We start from the raw sequence: 16,703 nt of genomic DNA, 5'->3' as shown, positions 1-16,703 counted from the left end.
AGCTTTTTACATCTGTCAAATTTCTCTTAGTCACCACTTTTACAGATGTATGTATTAGGAAGCCCTGTGAATAGCCCTCTGGGAGTGAGTACAGTAGATCTACAGGTTAAATTACCGAGGGATATTTATATAGACAAATTGTATATTTTTCCAAGATTTGACATAATCCATTTTCCCAGTAGAAGTTTATTTATAATAGAATAAACTGAAGCCTCCACAGGGAAGATCTGGGAAGAATACAATGAAGCATTTATAGCAAATGTAGCAGAAAGGCTGAAATTTAATTACGTTTTTATGTCTAGCTTTAAATTGTAATTTGCTTTTTAAAGAATGTTTACAGAAAGACTGATTAAGCTTAGAAGCCTTAGAAATTTAAATAATTGTCAGTTTGGTCTCACTAAAGGCTCATTCACACGTCAGTTATTTTTTTTCTCATACCCAAAAAACAGTTCATGTTTCATCAGTGCTTTTAATCAAAGTATCAGAGTTTGGTCAGTGTTTAAACTTTTGAGGGGAACACAATGAGGAGACAGTATAAGGACAGAAAAGCGTCGAGGGGCAAAGAATAGAAACTGGGTAGTATGTGTGTGTGTGGGGGGGAGTGGGCGATATAGAGAGGGAATAGCATGTGGGGACTGTGTATGGGCACAGCCAAGATGGGACAGAATATCGAGGAGGGGGAGTAATAAGTGGTCACACTATAGAGACTGGGCCATACAGGGGGGACATAGTGTGAGAGGACAGTGTGAAGAGGGAGCCCAGTATGGAAAGGGGCAGTGTGGAGGGCATGTACCATAAGAGGGACAGTGTGTCGGTCATTTTGTGCAGGCAACACAGTGAGAGGCAATTATTTATTCAGGTGCACAGCTTAGGGCAGATATTTTTATCCAAGAGCATTATAATCGCACTGCCATTTTTTAAGGGTATTGTGTCGGGATGTACTGCAGAAGACAGGGGTAGATGGAAATCTGCTGAGATGAGCTGTGAATGGGAAAGGTCATCAAGGCTAGAGATGAAAGGACCCGTGAATGTTTGGGTTTGCTGGGTTCAACCAAAATTTACCCCGGATCAACTACGGGCTACAACCTTCAGCTGGGAATTTTACCTTGGCTGGTTATCAAAAATATTTTAAATATTTAAAAAATAACGGCATGTGCTCTGCCTTATTTTTGATAACCAGGCATGGTAAAGCCGCAGCTCTGATGAGTGTTATATGAAGTACCCGGCAAGTGTAAATAGCTGTTCTTTACCGTTCCCATTTATGCGATTGCTGTTTTCTACCAGTTCCCTGCCCTCTTCGGCCCTTAATAATAATTATAAAACAAACTGTTCGTCTTCTCAATGCCAAACTTGAACACGGACTTCCCTGAGAAGTCAGTTTTCGAGATTGAGACACAGACACTAGATGTCAAGGACGAATGCCGAACTATGCCATTCGGGTTGGCTCATCTCTAACTCTAAATAAAACCATATAAACTGGTGATGAGTGAGCACTACTATGCTTTGTACTTGGTACTCATAGTTAGCGAGTAGTGATCCCATGACATCCGCCATTCACTAATAAAAGCTGTGGAGCCTGGTTTAAGTGAACGAGGCTCCATAGGTCACTCACAGTCATTTCTCATGAGCGGTGACATCGATACCTTTACCCTCACCACTCATGAATCATTGAAGATCTTGCGATGCCCTTTCCGAGACACATTGAAAGCGTTGGGGTCATGTAAGGTTACTGACGCCTTTACCACTCTCGCTGAGAGGCAGCTTATATGACCTTACCGCTCTTGCAGGATGTCACGGAGTGCAGTGACAGACCCGGATTTTCCAATGGGTGCTGATGTCAGTGAGTTAAGGGGGCTTTACACATTACGATATCGTTAATGTTTTATCGTCGGGGTCACGTTGTTAGTGACGCACATCTGGCGTCATTAACGATATCGCAGCGTGTGACACTTACCAGCGACCTTAAGCGACCTCAAAAATGGTGAAAATCATTCACCATGAAGAGGTCGTCCCAAAACCAAAAATCGATAATGGTTAATTATCGATGTTGTTCGTCGCTCCTGTGGCAGCACACATCGCTGTGTGTGACACCGCAGGAGCGAGGAACGTCTCCTTACCTGCCGCCGGTCGCAATGCGTAAGGAAGAAGGTGGGCGGAAGGTTATGTCCCGCTCATCTCAGCCCCTCCGCTTTGATTGGCCCGCGGTGACGTCGCTGTGATGCCGAACGTACCTCCCACTTGAGGGAGGGATTGTTCGGCAGTCACAGCGACGACGACGACCAGGTAAGTGCGTCTGACGCTGCTGTAGCGATAATGTTCGTTGCGGCAGCGATCACACGAAATCGCATGCACGACAGGGGCGGGTGCTTTTGAGCAATATCGTAGCGTGTGAAGCCCGCTTTACTGATACTGACTTTACCGCTCAAAAGAAATCACCGCGAGTGAACTATGGAGTCTTGTTAGCTATGAATTATGTCAGACATGCAGAATTTTTTTGGGGGAGCTAATAAACTGGTGATCGAGGGACTGTGTTTTGTTTTTGTTTGTTTAATCTCTCTCTTTTTATGCCTTTCAGGTTCTAATTATAGGACTACACCTGATTCTGTCGACTACGTCCGATCTTAATGTTTTTTTTTTTTTAATAAATTGGTGAATGAAGGAGTCAGGTAGTTTTTTATTTTTTTTTATTAAAATATATTTGACTGTTTTTTGACTCTATACTTGCCATGTTAGTAGTGGGGGTGTCTAATAGATGTCTTTCCATTACTAACCTCTGGGCTTAATACCAGCTGATAACTCAAAGCTGGCATCAAATTCACAAAAATTACCCTGATTGCCACAGAACCAGAGCATTCCAGAAGAGCCCCTGGGTGAAGTGTCAAAATTGGGGCATCACATGTGATGCACCACTTCTGAGACGGCTGTAGCTTGCTATTTTAGGCTGGGAAGGGCCGAATAATCATGGATCTTCCCAGGCTAACGATACCAGACCCCAGCTGTCTGCTTTAACTTGTCTGGTTATAAAAAATAGGGAGGACCCCATGCCATTTTTTTCAATTATTTATTTAAGATGTGGGTCCTCCTTCCTAACCATCCAAGGTAAAGCAGACAGCTGAGGGATTATTTCATAGGGAAGGAAGGGCCAGGGATATTGGCTCCTTCCCAGCCTGATATTAGTCCCCAGCTGTGTGCTTTACCTTGGCAAGTTAGAAAAATAGGTGTAATGCTCATGGGTGTGAGCAGAGATTGAACCACTGGGCTGAAGCATTGGCTCACCTGAGTGGCGTGACTAGGTGCACACCAAGTTTTCACCGCAGCCTCAGAGCGTGAGAATGGTCTGAGTTGCCAGTAGCCACCAGGTGCAACTCAGGTACTCAAGGAGACAAGGTACTGTGACTGCTGGCCCCAGGGGTTGAGGTACGGACACAGACAGTCTTTTATGTGGACAGGTGAAGCCCAGATGGCGGATGCAGACTGGATGGCAGGGACCGGCAGGTATGAAGATTTTGTCAAATGTAGCTGGCAGAGCAGGTACAGAAGGTATTTCTGTGCTTTGTATTATATTATTCCCCTACGCTAGGCTGTTATATTCCATCATCCTCCAGGGTCCCATATTGCCCCTTTCCTTCCCTTCACTCTTCACATATACATGTGCAGTTGTTCTATCTGCAGTTGGAGCCTTCCTATCTCTTGGCTCCAATTGCAGGCACGTACCAATATGACTACACCGCCGTTGGTGCAGGTTTTCCTGCACTCTAACATCCGTCCTTGTAGCGCTTTACTATATTGAGCCTCTTGTTCCACCATACCCGCTCCTGCGCATGCGCCCGCGTCCATGATACTTGGACGTTGCTATGACTTTCACCTCCTGTTCTGACACACTGCGCACGTGCGCGCGCCTGCGCCCTTGCACACATGGTCTGGACCGCGCCAGCGACAACACAGCTGATTGTGAGTAACCCTTGTTTCTCTCCTTATATATGAACCTGTACTACAGTGCGCTTTACTCCCCTGACGAAGCCGCAGCGGCGGCGATACGCGTGGGGTGATCCTTGTACCCCCCTTGTGCCCCTGCCACACTGTGGAGGCTTCCCTCCACCGGACTCCGCCGTCCTTCCTCCACATTATTTTTCCCTGCTGCCCCATTGGGCATATACAGGCTCCTCCACCATTGATTCCCCTGTGCTTGACTCGGGTGATCCCTCCTCCCTTCCTTGGGAATAGGCTATAACCCTGGACTGCCAGGAACCTTGTGGATATTGTGTTTCCTTTCCAGCAGGGCTATGATGCCCCTATGATTACACATGGGCCTATATTGTGAGTTCTGAGGTATTACGGAGTGTTTAGTCTTACATAGAGCTATCTAATTTGCATGATACTTTGTTATTGTTCTCCAGGTGTTGATTGTTCGTTTTTTACATTCTTATTGCATGTGATACCCCTGGACCATTTGTCTCCTCCGGGTGTTCTACTATTCTGCAATTCACTCTCCCCTTGTAGCGGGGCTACATCACTGTTATTTTGTTGTATTATCATAATTATTGTAAAATTGTGGGTACAGGATCCTGTCTTTACTACATGTTTTAATTGTTTTTAATTGCATCAGTGCTCTGTTAATAAAGGTTTTTTGTATACTCTATTATGGGCTGTGCGTTATATGCAATGTCTTTCCTTTTTCTTTAACCCATTATGTACTCCATTGCATTGTCAGCACCCCCCCTTGTTTTACTTTGCTACTGTGGTGCATCCTCTCTCCTTGTCGCAACTGTTTTCTATTGCCGCTCCTTGGGCAGTACTTCTGAGTTTGCACACCGCCGATTGTGGTGGCTGTATTGATTGATTGTTATTATAAATTGCGTGTGTTGTTGTTTGAGTCCCCATGGATTGGGACTCACGTGAAGCCACATGGCAGGCGCGTTCGGGCAGTGTATTTTTGTCGGGTGGGTCATCCACCCAGCCAACGGATGAATTTTCTTTACTCACCTCTGATTTGACCTCAGCACATAGGACTGGCGTGAGACTATGGTGGAACATACGCAGCCTTGAGGAATACCTCAGGGCTGGTATTGTTCCCCGCGGTCTGCGTGTCTCCATCTTTCCTGCTTGGGAACCTTCCCTGGCGTTCCAGGACACCTGGGAACAAGGGTTGCTCAAGTGTTCTAACATCTTAATAAACATGCTCTTGGAGCATGACAGGACTCTACTGGCTACCACCAAAACGAATATCAAAGACCTTGAATCTAAGCTGGGCAAATTGGATAACCTAGCAGAGGTCGCTGTGTTCCAGAGCAAACCTAAAGACTTTATGGATCGGTACGAGCAAGAAATTATTGATAAAAAACATAAAAAATTCCAGAGGGATCGCATGGACTTTGACAAGAAAACCATTTTTAAATGGAAACATAGAGGCAATGGTCGCAATGCCAAGTTTAGTAGGTCCTTTCCTACTAATCAAGAGGGCCACACCAACCCTAGGGAGGCTAGTTCTAGCGATTTTTTATCCACTACCGGCAGCGACACAGACATCGGACGAGACTAGGGGGCCGCAACAGGGGCCTTCACAAGAAGAACCACCAGAGCCCGCAAACAGACGAATTATTACAGGCACGGCCCGAGGCCGAAACAGCGGAATTAGGTACTCTTCCGGATGTGTCGACCCAGGAGGGCGACGATGCATTACAGGTAATCAACCTTTCTGACTATGCCCTGTCCTCCCATGAGATCTCTGTTTTAAAGAGGGGACTCACCTTTTCACCATCACATGGGTTGGACAAGTTTACTTTGATTAAGGACCTTTACCTTTTTTGTAGATGCCTCACCCTTAAAGTTCTATACAAAAGACCTGAGGTCATTGACTCGTTGGAACCAGACGAACAGCAGGTCTTCCGTGACTTGTTGGATCTGTTACAGGAAAATGAAACGGATACCAGCAGGGGTAAGTTCCCCCATAAGAATAAATCTTGTGTTGCTCCCTCCTTTTCCATCGTACCAGCCATTAGACTGTTTTTTGAACAGGTTAAGGCTGACTTTTTGAAACTGACTATGGGTAATCCCAGGGCTCCTAATCTTTCTATCCAGGAGAAAAAAGCAATAAGTGACCTTAGATCTAACAGGAATCTGATTATTAAAGAAGCCGTTAAAGGCGGCAACGTGGTTGTCTGGCCCACCAACATGTATTTGGAGGAGGCCTACAGGCAACTTAATAACTCTGTTTATTATAGCAGGTTGCCCTCAGACCCGACTACTGCTTTTATGACCAGGTTCCGTCGCCTTCTGGACTCCGCACATCAGGTTGGTGTTATTTCTACTGAAGAGAAGAAATTTATGTGGGTTGAACATCCGATTATTCCCACTTTTTACATGTTACCCAAGGTTCACAAGTCCACCGTTCACCCGCCCGGAAGACCCATTGTGGCGAGCATTGGGAGCCTTTGTGAGAAGGCAAATATTTATGTTGATTTCTTCCTCCAGCCTATGGTCACCAGATTACCCTCCTTTGTGCAGGATACTTCAAATTTTATTCACATTTGTAGAAGTGTTAGACTCCCATCGCGGGCACTTTTGGTTACCTGCGATGTGGAGTCTCTTTACTCCAATATCAGGCACGAGGACGGTATGCACGCAGTGGAGTACTTTCTGGACAAGCAGGGAAGGTCTGATCGGATGCACGACTCCTTTCTCATAGATCTTCTGGATTTCTTGCTCTGGCATAATTACTTCCTGTTTGACAGAAAATTCTATAGGCAAATCTCAGGCTTTGCCATGGGGGCGCGCTGCGCGCCGGCTTTCGCCAACCTATTTTTAGGTTGGTGGGAGGCCACCCAGGTTTTCCCCTTAACCACTTTCAAGAATAGGGTCAGCCATTGGTATCGCTATATTGATGATGTTTTCTTCATATGGGCGGGAACCAAAGAAGAATGTGATGAGTTTATAGTATCTCTCAACAAGAACTCTCTTAATATCTTCTTGACCCATAACATCTCATCAACTACTTTGCCCTTCTTGGATCTTTCCATCTCTATTAGGGGGGACCATTTGACGATGACATTATTTCGGAAACATGCGGCTACCAATAGCCTCTTGGAATATCAGAGCTTCCACCCACAACATGTAAAGAACGGAGTGCCTACAGGTCAGTTTCTTCGGATTAGACGAAATTGTTCTGATGACCATGATTTCCAGCAGCAGGCTAAATAACTTACCAACAGGTTTCAAGCCCGTGGTTATCCTAGGAGGGTACTGTCCAGGGCTTACCAGAGAGCGCGATCTGAATCACAAGCTTCCCTGATCGAGTCGACCCCCAAACGGACTGACAGCAAGGTGAGATTCATCACTACTTTTAATGATCAGTGGGGCAAGATCAGGGACATATTACAGAATCGCTGGTCGGTGTTAACCCTGGACATGCAAACCATGGACATAGTTAATCCAACCCCGCAGATCACAGCACGACGGGCCCTGAACTTGAGGGACCTCATTACTAGGAGCCACTTTGTAAGACCTATGACCAGGCTTAATAGGGGTACACTCTTGAGGGGTTCATTCCCCTGTGGTGAGTGCAACATTTGTAGTTATATGCACCCTATAGCCAACCATTTTACTAACCCGCAGGATGCTAAGAATTACGCTATTTCCAACTACATAAACTGTAAAACTAGAAATGTTGTTTACTGTCTGATATGTCCCTGTGACCTTGTGTATGTGGGACAAACAACACAGGAACTCCGTAAAAGGGTCCAAAAGCACTTTTCAACTATCAACCTTGCCTCTGCAGACCTTAGGAAGGGAAAATCTATCACCCCTGTTGCCACCCACTACTTGAGGCACCATCGTGGGCATACAACGAATACACGTGTTGTGGGCTTACAGAAATTTGTTGGCCACGGTAGAGGTGGTACTTGTTCCAAATGGCTTCTGCAACAGGAGTCCAAATGGATTTTCAACTTGCATAGTGTCTCACCTTTTGGCCTTAACGAGGAGCTCTTGTTTACCGGATTTCTTGGATGATAGATTGGTGTGGACATATCTACCACTCTTGAGGTATTGTCCCTACTGTCTTTTTCAGTGTATGTCCTTTAACCAGTTCTGTTTCTTTTAGTGGCTTATGAATACCATGGACCCAGTTGATTGTCTCCTTGGATCCTCACGGACGAGTGGACCCTACTATCGTTTAGGCACTATGGTGCCTTATTTCCGTTGGTCGTCGCCTGTGGCTGTACATTAACCCTCTGGATTTCAGACCCGCTTCACTCCTGGTCATGCTTGCTCCGTATCCTGAAAGACCTCCTGTTAGGCTCGTTTCAACTCTCGTTCCTCTAGTGATGGCTGTTGGATCAAGATGGATGGACTATCATGAATCTACCCTGCTGGACTCTACTATGTTGCATGTTCCCAAGGATAGTTGATTCATCTGGGTCCGTCAGGCCTTGGTCTCCAGCATCTCTTAGTCCTTGGGACATCCTTTGAGTGTCCATCACGGATACATTTAAACATGATATATAACACCTTCTTAACAGGCTGTGACTTTGGCTTTGAGCTATTCTTCTATGTATGATCACGATTTAAAGCGACTCCCTGGTTCCAACTGATCTTAGAACAGTGCTATGCAGTTACTTATGGCCAAATATATGGATGGACCTTTTCGATTCTACCCTGCTGGATTCAATCATGTTAGAATTTTCTTGTTCCTAAGGACTATTGATCCATCTGGGTCCGTTAGGGTTTGGTCTCTAGCACCCCTTAGTCCTTGGGATATCCTTCACGTGTCCATCACGGTATATTAAAACACGATATATAATACCTTTTCAACGGGTTGTGACTTTGGCCTTTGGGCTATTCTTCTATGTATGATCTCGACTTACAGCGACTCCCTGGCTCTAACTGATCTTAGGACAGCTCTATGCGATTACTTATGGCCATATATATGGTGGTCACTGTCCCTGCATGCACCATGATATAATGACCTCTTCCAGGTCCCACCATCCAACCTCCCTCCCCCCCTCCCCCCTCCCCCCCCCCCGCCCCTGGCCATTAGGGTAGACTATGCCCTTGGCCCTGCAACCCCTTTTTCCAATTGGGGCTGGTTGATCATGTTAGGCTGCTCTTCATGCGAATTAGGGGTGACTTGATATATATATATCTCTCCTTCCCCACATATATGTGGGTATGTGCCAGCCTGTGTTTATTATGGTTTATCATGGGTCATTGTTTACGTAGGGTCTTGCAATTGCAGGCACGTATATTTATACATGTGTGGATATTACACACATGTATTACTTTATGGTTGAACCCCTTTCTGCCAGTGCCAGCTGGTGTGTACTCAATTATATATATGGGGTTATGCTTTCTAGATACGTGCACAGGTGTGTATGGATATCCCACATGTGCACTGTTTTTTGTTTAACCCTTAGGGGCCTTCCTGAATTAAATATTATGCATTATATTTCTGTGCTTTGTATTATATTATTCCACTACGCTAGGCTGTTTTATTCCATCATCCTCCAGGGTCCCATATTGCCCCTTTCCTTCCCTTCACTCTTCACATATACATGTGCAGTTGTTCTATCTGCAGTTGGAGCCTTCCTTTCTCTTGGCTCCAATTGCAGGCACGTACCAATATGACTACACCGCCGTTGGTGCAGGTTTTCCTGCACTCTAACATTCGTCCTTGTAGCGCTTTACTATATTGAGCCTCTTGTTCCACCATACCCGCTCCTGCGCATGCGCCCGCATCCATGATACTCGGACGTTGCTATGACTTTCACCTCCTGTTCTGACACACTGCGCACGTGCGCGCGCCTGCGCCCTTGCACACATGGTCTGGACCGCGCCAGCGACAACACAGCTGATTGTGAGTAACCCTTGTTTCTCTCCTTATATATGAACCTGTACTACAGTGCGCTTTACTCCCCTGACGAAGCCGCAGCGGCGGCGATACGCGTGGGGTGATCCTTGTACCCCCCTTGTGCCCCTGCCACACTGTGGAGGCTTCCCTCCACCGGACTCCGCCGTCCTTCCTCCACATTATTTTTCCCTGCTGCCCCATTGGGCATATACAGGCTCCTCCACCATTGATTCCCCTGTGCTTGACTCGGGTGAGCCCTCCTCCCTTCCTTGGGAATAGGCTATAACCCTGGACTGCCAGGAACCTTGTGGATATTGTGTTTCCTTTCCAGCAGGGCTATGATGCCCCTGTGATTACACATGGGCCTATATTGTGAGTTCTGAGGTATTACGGAGTGTTTAGTCTTACATAGAGCTATCTAATTTGCATGGTACTTTGTTATTGTTCTCCAGGTGTTGATTGTTCGTTTTTTACATTCTTATTGTATGTGATACCCCTGGACCATTTGTCTCCTCCGGGTGTTCTACTATTCTGCAATTCACTCTCCCCTTGTGGCGGGGCTACATCACTGTAATTTTGTTGTATTATTATAATTATTGTAAAATTGTGGGTACAGGATCCTGTCTTTACTACATGTTTTAATTGTTTTTAATTGCATCAGTGCTCTGTTAATAAAGGTTTTTTGTATACTCTATTATGGGCTGTGCGTTATATGCAATGTCTTTCCTTTTTCTTTAACCCAGGTACAGAAGGTATGGCTGGTACAGCAAGCACAAGGTAACAGCAGGTGCAGCAGGTGTAAGGGGTAGTCTGACCCCTGGTAGTAAAGGAACGTTTCCCCCTCCCCTGAAGACGCCACACGGTGTGGTGGCAAATGGTACTGGTAAAATGTTACCTGTCGTTATAGCTAATAAACGGTTTCCCCACTAGGTGCCAGTGTAGAGCAGTGGTTCCCCTGGTAACAGTGACAGGGAAGGAGGGGCAGGGCAGCCTAGGTGGGGAAGGGCTCTGAATGCAGTGCTGTGTACAGTCAGATGTGACTTAGGAGGGAGCGGAGTCTGAGGTGACGGGGCAGAGTGTGGAAGTGAAACATGGCAGGCAGCCAGAGTGAGTGCCCAGATAAAGAAGAGGAGAAGAGGAGGTAAACGGGAACGCCCGTAGAAAGGAAGAGAAGTAGTTCCCCGGCAAAGAAGTGGAGAGGTGAGAACTTATCCGGAGCCGGTAGTCTGTGCTAGATCTGCCCTATAGTAAATCCGGGTTCAGAGTGCAGCTACTAGGGGGTTAACTCATGTCCCCTGCAGGGGAAGTTACCGGGGAAAGAGGAAACCGTCAGCAAGAAGCGTAACCTGTAAACTGAAGTGACTGTCTGCTGAAAGGTGTAATGAAGAATGGAAGCCGTGTTCAATAAAATGTCTCTTAGTTCACCAACTGCCTGTCTGTGGCTCTTTACTGGGAGTGATGAAGAGGTCGGCGAACTGAAGGAAAAAGGCGCTACCGGGAACCAAGGTGCCGACTTGCACGTGCCCCTGCCACCCACACTCTGCCCCACAAACAACACACCTGTCTTACAAGTGACGGCCGGCGGTCAGCCTGCCGCCCCCTGGGCGGGAGACCGCGACTACACCCCCTGAGGCGCCCCCTGCCCTCGTTACAAACTGGCGTAGTCGACAGGATGAAGCCTGCATGCAAGAAACCTTGACCGGAGACTGTGAGGAAGATCAAGTGGTGCCTGACGTGCTGAACAGGCCACAAGATGGCAGCAAGATGGCGACCGCCTTCATGAACTTGTTAAGGGCGCGAAAATTTGGCGCCAAACGAAGAGTGCACCGCCCAAAGAGGGGAGGTACCTGCCCCAAGAAGTTGCAGAGGTCCGGAGATGTGGGCGGCGCTGAGAGAAATGGAAGGCGTCGCCGACACTGTGCCGAGCTGGTGGGTGAGGCCGGGGGCGGAGTATGTGCGAAAGCAGGAAAGGAAGAACCACCTCCACTTACCCCGGTGCATTTACAATCCCAGCAGCAGAAGAAACAGATCCAGTTACCAGTGCTAAACAGAATTGAGGCCAGAACAGGCAAGCAAGCCGTAGCGGGCGCGGAGGACGTGGAAGAGGATGTCCGATGGAGAGCTTGGTGGGAGAGTTACCCACCATCACGTTGCCGGCAAGCATGATACTGGCCGTGACCGGAGTATCGAAGAAACCCGCGAAGGTTATGTGGTTTACCTCATGGGATGCCGTTACCGGGGAGACGACAACGGAAGTCCAGGCCACCTACAAGTGGCTCTGATTCTGGGGAGTGGGCCACCAGGAGCATCTGTACAGATTCCAGAGGCACCCACGTCTGTTAAGGTGGGCCCTCTGCCCCCCTCAGGAGTTAAGGCCCCATACTGGAAAGATATCCCAGAACCAGAGATAGACGAGTTGGGGTTCGTCTGGGAACCAGTGAAGCCAGCACCCCCGACACAGAGACTGTCCCCACCGCCTGAAGTAGATCCAGTGCAGGAGAGACACCTGGCTGAGACAGTGGCAAGGGAAATGATATCCGGGTCCCGCAGCGAAGAGTTCGACCGGCAATGCAGTATCGGCACAGTAGTAAAGTTCAACCAGGCCGAAGGGTACGGATTCATAGAGGATCACGACATCAGAGAACATTTCTTTTATAACAGGATCAATTTGGACACGGAGGGGTTGCCGCAGCGTCTTCACACCTTGTATCCGGGCGAGAAGGTTAGATTCATGAGGGAAGTAGGGTGCCGAGGCCTGTTTGCAGTGGGAGTGACCCGTATGCCCACTGCCCAGGAGGCCGCTCAGTGGCGGCAAGAAATAGAGTGGGAGGACTGCCAGCGCATGTGGCGCGCTCAGCATAGACCAGCGACCGTTGAAGCTTGCCGGCCAAAGAGCACCCCGGCGGCAACACCAGAAGCAGTCGCTGAACTTGTAGTGGGGAACGAGGCAAAGGAAGCACCGGCGATCTTGGCGATTCACCAAAGCATGGTGTCGCATCCGGTGGTTGTTGTCGGCAGCCCACAGCCATCCCGTCCAGCTACCCCCTCACCCCTGCCTGAGGCTGAGGGGCCTAAACCGGAGACAGGAGAACCAGAGCCGCAGCCATGTTATGAGCCGTTTCGAAGGCTGCCCCGCTTACCTGGGCAATCCCTCTCTGCCCATGTGAGGGCCCAGCGGGCCGAATGGATGCGCGCATATCACCCAGCGTGAGAATACATTATCCAGAAGTGAAAGAGCTGTTTGTTATTGAAAACCGGTACTGTTGGAAGCCGGTGAATGTTCGAGGTTAAAGCAACGTTAAAAGTACTGAACCCGGGAGTAGCATAATGCAGAACTTTGCATGGACTTCTCCCGTGACTGCTAGAGTAAAGGCTACTTTACACACTGCGATATCGGTCCCAATATCGCTAGTGTGGGTAGCCGCCCCCATCTGTTGCGCGACACGGGCAAATCGCTGCCCGTGCCGCACAACATCGCCCAGACCGGTCACACATACATACCTGTCCGGCGACGTCGCTGTGACGGGCGAACCGCCTCCTTTCTAAGGGGGCGGTCCATGCGGCGTCACAGCGACGTCACTGAACCGCCGCCCAATAGCAGCGGAGGGGCGGAGATGAGCGGGACGTAACATCCCGCCCACCTCCTTCCTTCCTCATAGCGGCCGGGAGGCAGGTAAGGGGAGTTTCCTCGTTCCTGCGGCGTCACACGCAGCGATGTGTGCTGCCGCAGGAACGAGGAACAACCTCGTTACTGCTGCAGTAACGAGATTTGAGAATGGACCCCCGTGTCGCCGATTAGCGATTTTGCACGTTTTTGCAACGATGCAAAATCGCTTATCGGTGTTACACGCAACGGCATCGCTAATGCGGCCGGATGTGCGTCACGAATTCCGTGACCCCAACGAGTTCGCATTAGCGATGTCGCAGCGTGTAAAGCCCGCTTTAGAACTCTTTTGTTTCTGTTGTTTTCTGCTCACCAAAAGACCAGGATCGCTTGGAAATGGCCTCCGGGCAGATGTTCAGCTAAGACAAGGAGTGCCTGAGGAGGGCCTCCGGGCATATGTTTAACTAAGACCGGGAGCTTCCCTGGAGGGACTCCGGGCACCAAACTTGTGTGCCATTCTCTGTATTTTAAGTGCTGTTCTTTTTATAAGTTTTCTTGAAAAAAATATATATACTGTTTGAGAAACGTGTATGTGTCTGGCATGTGTTGTTTTACAGGTATGAACCTCGCCAGGAGGCTGAGGTTAAAGAGGGGAGGAATGTAAGGGGTAATCGGACCCCTGGTAGTGAAGGAACGTCCCCTCCCCCGAAGACGCCACACAGTGTGGTGGCAAATCGTACTGGTAAAATGTTACCTGTCGTTTTAGCTAATTATTATTATTATTATTATTTATTATTATAGCGCCATTTATTCCATGGCGCTTTACAAGTGAAAGAGGGTATACGTACAACAATCATTAACAGTACAAGACAGACTGGTATAGGAGGAGAGAGGACCCTGCCCGCGAGGGCTCACAGTCTACAGGGAATGGGTGATGGTACAATAGGTGAGGACAGAGCTGGTTGCGCAGTGGTCTACTGGGCTGAGGGCTATTGTAGGTTGTAGGCTTGTTGGAAGAGGTGGGTCTTGAGGTTCCTCTTGAAGCTTTCCACGGTAGTGGAGAGTCTGATGTGCTGAGGTAGAGCGTTCCAGAGTATGGGGGATGCACGGGAGAAATCTTGTACACGATTGTGGGAAGAGGAAATAAGAGAGGAGCAGAGAAGGAGATCTTGTGAGGATCTAAGGTTGCGTGCAGGTAGGTACTGGGAGACTAGGTCACAGATGTAGGGAGGAGACAGGTTGTGCATGGCTTTGTATGTCATGGTTAATGTTTTGAACTGGAGTCGTTGGGCGATGGGAAGCCAGTGAAGGGATTGGCAGAGTGGCGAGGCTGGGGAGTAGCGAGGGGAGAGGTGGATTAAGCGGGCTGCAGAGTTTAGGATAGATTGGAGGGGTGCAAGAGTGTTGGAAGGGAGGCCAGAGAGCAGGAGGTTGCAGTAGTCGAGGCGGGAGATGATGAGGGCATGCACTAATGTTTTTGAAGATTCTTGGTTAAGGAAAGCACGGATCCGGGAGATATTTTTGAGTTGTAATCGGCATGAGTTGAAGAGGGCTTGGATGTGTGGCTTGAAGGATAGAGCAGAGTCGAGGGTTACTCCAAGGCAACGAGCTTGTGAGACTGGGGTGAGTGAGCAACCATCAAGTTTGATGGAAAGGCTTGTTGGAGGAGGTGAGTGAGGAGGAGGAAAGACAATGAACTCTGTTTTGTCCATGTTAAGTTTTAGGAATCGTGCAGAGAAGAATGATGAAATAGCAGACAGACATTGTGGTATTTTGGTTAGTAGAGAGGTAATGTCAGGTCCAGAGAGGTAGATCTGTGTGTCATCGGCATAGAGATGATACTGGAAGCCGTGGGACTCTATGAGCTGTCCCAAGCCGAAGGTATAGATGGAGAACAGCAGGGGTCCAAGAACTGAGCCTTGAGGGACACCGACAGATAGGGGGCGAGCTGAGGAAGTGGTGTGAGAATGGGAGACGCTGAAAGTTCGGTCGGTTAGGTATGAGGAGATCCAAGATAGGGCCAAGTCTGTGATGCCCAGAGATGAGAGAATCTGTAGTAGGAGGGAATGGTCTACTGTGTCGAAGGCAGAGGACAGGTCCAGGAGGAGGAGGATAGAGTAGTGTCGCTTGGCTTTGGCGGTTAGTAGATCATTGGTGACTTTGGTTAGGGCAGCTAATAAACGGTTTCCCTACTAGGTGCCAGTGTAGAGCAGTGGTTCCCCTGGTAACAGTGACAGGGAAGGAGGGGCAGGGCAGCCTAGGTGAGGAAGGGCTCTGAATGCAGTGCTGTGTACAGTCAGATGTGACTTAGGAGGGAGCGGAGTCTGAGGTGACGGGGCAGAGTGTGGAAGTGAAACGTGGCAGGCGACCAGAGTGAGTGCCCAGATAAAGAAGAGGAGGTAAACGGAAACACCCGTAGAAAAGGAAGAGAAGTAGTTCCCCGGCAAAGAAGTGGAGAGGTGAGAACTTATCCGGAGCCGGTAGTCTGTGCTAGATCTGCCCTATAGTAAATCCGGGTTCAGAGTGCAGCTACTAGGGGGTTAACTCATGTCCCCTGCAGGCAAGGAAAAGTTACCGGGGAAAGAGGAAACCGTCAACAAGAAGCGTAACCTGTAAACTGAAGTGACTGTCTGCTGAAAGGTGTAATGAAGAATGTAATCCGTGTTCAATAAAATGTCTCTTAGTTCACCAACTGCCTGTTTGTAGCTCTTTACTGGGAGTGATGAAGAGGCCGGCGAACTGAAGGAAAAAGGCGCTACCGGGAACCAAGGTACCGACTTGCACGTGCCCCTGCCACCCACACTCTGCCCCACAAACAACACACCTGTCTTACAAGTGACGGCCGGGCCGGGGGTCAGCCTGCCGCCCCCTGGGTGCGAGACCGCGACTACACCCCCTGAGGGGCCCCCTGCCCCCGTTACACAGGTATGGCAGATGACTTGTACAGCAGGCATGGCTGTATGATTTGACGCAGCAGTGGGTATGGCAGGTACTATAATACAGACTGGTGTTAGAAGTACAGCTGAGGCAGTAGCACTCGAGTAAGGGACCTGTAAACTAACAACTCTAAGATTAGACCACGTTGCCAAGGCACCTCCCTTAGGGGGAGGCTGCCTTAAGTACCTAGTGCCTCTCCGCCATAGGCGGAGAGGCACTTCTGGGTTAGAGCACACTGGCTCTATATGAATAGATGTGTGCATGCATGACCTAAGCTTGCTCTGGGAGGTGACAAAAAATGCTTGCCCTGGGATGCTG

This window comes from Anomaloglossus baeobatrachus, chromosome 3, assembly GCF_048569485.1.
Source record: "Anomaloglossus baeobatrachus isolate aAnoBae1 chromosome 3, aAnoBae1.hap1, whole genome shotgun sequence".
Lineage (NCBI taxonomy): Eukaryota > Metazoa > Chordata > Amphibia > Anura > Aromobatidae > Anomaloglossus > Anomaloglossus baeobatrachus.
This window is presented reverse-complemented; position numbering follows the sequence as displayed.